Raw genomic sequence first — 2,945 nt, forward strand, 5'->3', positions numbered from 1 at the left:
GTCTGTCGCTTTGAAAGCAGCTTCTGTTTTAGTTAAAACAAAGCAGCTGTGCCAGACACTTGTTTTGAATGATTCCCCCCCCCCAAAGGTCAAGGCTTCCAGGGGAAGGAACTCTGAAGAGCGGAAAGGTTATTTTAAATACATAACCTGGATTGAGTGGAGATAAAATTAAGTTTTGATAGATTTAATGAAGGAACTCTACTCTGAACCTAGGAAAGCTCAGATATGCAGAATGCTGCTCTTCAGAAAAACTGGAAAAGATACTGCTGGAAATTTGCTCAAGTTTTAAAACTTTAACCAACACTGCCATAAAAGTGTGTGATGTTTGTAGGAATCCTGAGTGAATTGGATAGTTACACAGGTTGATTTGTATATGTTAAATTCCTTTCTCTCTACCTCGTTTTTCTAGCCATTGATAAAAGGTACCCCATGTTCTAAAGTATACTGAATCTTCCTTCTCTTTCATTTTCAATGTCAATCTATCAATTTCTGTACAATCTAATTTTTTTTAATTAACTCTTCTTCCGTTGGTAAGAAGACATTTTTCCAATGTTGAGTGAATACAATTCTCGCTGCAGTTAATACATGTAAAATTAGATATATACACTCTTTCTCATAATTTCCTACAATTATGCCTCACAAAAATAATTCTGGCTTAAAATCTATTTGTTTTTTAGTCATTTTCTCTAACCATATTTATATTCTTGACCAGAATCTTTTGGCGGCGGGGCATGTCCACCAAAGATGGAACCCAGACAATATGTTGCTAATAAAATATTAAGCATTTCTGATTATAAATTAATAAAAATAAAGAAGATGGGGAGTTTCTATATAAGACTGAAATAAATAGTGTCTGTAAATGACCAAAATTATTCATTGTATATACACATGGCCTTTTGTTTTAAATAATACTGAGTTCTTTTTCCACTGATGTTGCATGAGAAGAAACTGGGAATGGCAATCTCTTTTCACGCTCTGAGCCTCAGGGAGCAAATTTTATTAATTTTGTGCTCTCCAGTTATGAAGCAGAATTTTGTACCATCTCCATTGAATAAGAGCTGTCCTACTATCATTGAACAGAAGTAGCTACAGTGAATAATACTAATACTAATACTAATAATAATAGTAATAAAGTTGGAAGGGACCTTGGAGGTCATCAGGTCCAACCCCCTGCTCAGGCAGGAACCCTACACCATTTCAAGACAAAAGGCTGTCCAGTCTCTTCTTAAAAACTTCCAGTGTTGGAGCATTTACTGCTTCTGGAGGCAGGTTGTTCCATTGGTTAATTATTCTAACTGTCAGGAAGTTTCTCCTTAGTTCTAGGTTGCTTCTCTCCTTGATTAGTTTCCATCCGTTGCTTCTTGTCTTGCTTTGGAGAATAGCTTGACTCCCTCTTCTTCTGAAGATCTCTATGGTCTGATTTATCATCTTCTTTATGTAGCCTCCCAGCCTAGTGGCCTCTAAATGGGCTGGAATTTCTTGCTGATGTCAAGAGAGAGAGAGAGGTCAGATTTTATGGTGCTGGCTGAGTCTTCTAATATTTCTGGCTAAAGGCCATCTATGCCTATTTTTCTGTGGCAGCTGTGCTTGTGCTTCACATTACAGACAAAGAAGACATTATTCTCCTGAAAAACTCATATCAATCTAAAAACCTTCCATTCCTTTCTTTCTCTTAATATCTCCTAGGTGCCACTCCATATGAGTAAACAGACTCCTCATTTAAACCTTAATATATCTTTTGATAATACGATTAATCAAAGATTTTAACCAGCCTTTCCTAACTTTTATTCCTGCACCGCGGGATTTTCTATCAATCATCTCTTGCAAAACAGGAGAGGGTATGAATACATAAAGAAGATGCAACATCTCTTTGGATTGGTAGAAAGGTTTGGATTTCTTTTTTGATATGGTAAATTACATAGTTAACATGTGGTCACTCCTAAGGGCATTAGTTTGAATTTATTTTATACCTGTTTATATTTCACCCAAAGAATCATCCTGAGTACAAGGTAAAAAAATAACATTTGAGGTTCTAGCCTCTCATGGAACTATAATTTCTATGTGCGATGCAATATGATGATGATGATAATAATGATGATGATGGTAATAAAGTTGAAAGGGATCTTGGAGATTATCTAGTCCAACCCCCTGCTCAGGCAGGAAACCCTCTACCATTTCAGACAAATGGTTGTCCAGTCTCTTCTTAAAAACTTCCAGTGTTGGAGCATTCATATAAGTCTGCAGATATGCCTCAAGTATTTGAATCTTGGCAGAACCAATTTTATTCAGCAGTATCCAATGATCAGTGTCGATTATTGTTCCTGTGTCATACTTCACTATGGATATACACCTATCAAATGGCTGGGTTAAACCATCATGCCAAACTATAATGCGATTTGTTCGCTTTTGGCTTGTGGTCCTTTGTGAACTCAGACATTATATTTTATAAATCAATTGGGATTTATATAATAAATATAGTTATATAAAGAATGAAATGATGCAATTTGCAAACCAAATCATTGTTATCTACCCAGTGTTCAAAACTAAGAGTCTTTTAAAAAGAAACGTTAGCCTTGGATTGCCCATACTTCAGCAGCATTGTACAATCTTGTATAGATAAGATAATTAAAAGCTGAATGAACATTTATATTCATGTGATTTAATTATATTTGTTTTGCAAGTAAAATATTTTATTATAGAGTGAATCTTTCCCAATTAGTAAGCAAACTCAAGAAACATTTGAATGCTTTTTACACTATAACACATAAATTGAAGTTTTAGTAGCACTATCACCAAGGGCAGAATTGAAATTTTCATCTGAAAAATATGAATAGAGATACAGAGAGGATATCATATTCAGAGTCATGTGCTTTGTTGTGTCAGAATGTGTTTCAGTTAATAAGTCATTGAAAGAGAAAGACCCAGTAAAAACAGTCACAACCAAA

The sequence above is a fragment of the Crotalus tigris genome, unplaced genomic scaffold, assembly GCF_016545835.1.
Source record: "Crotalus tigris isolate CLP2741 ecotype Arizona unplaced genomic scaffold, ASM1654583v1 scf7180000017658.5313226, whole genome shotgun sequence".
Taxonomy (NCBI): Eukaryota; Metazoa; Chordata; class Lepidosauria; order Squamata; family Viperidae; genus Crotalus; species Crotalus tigris.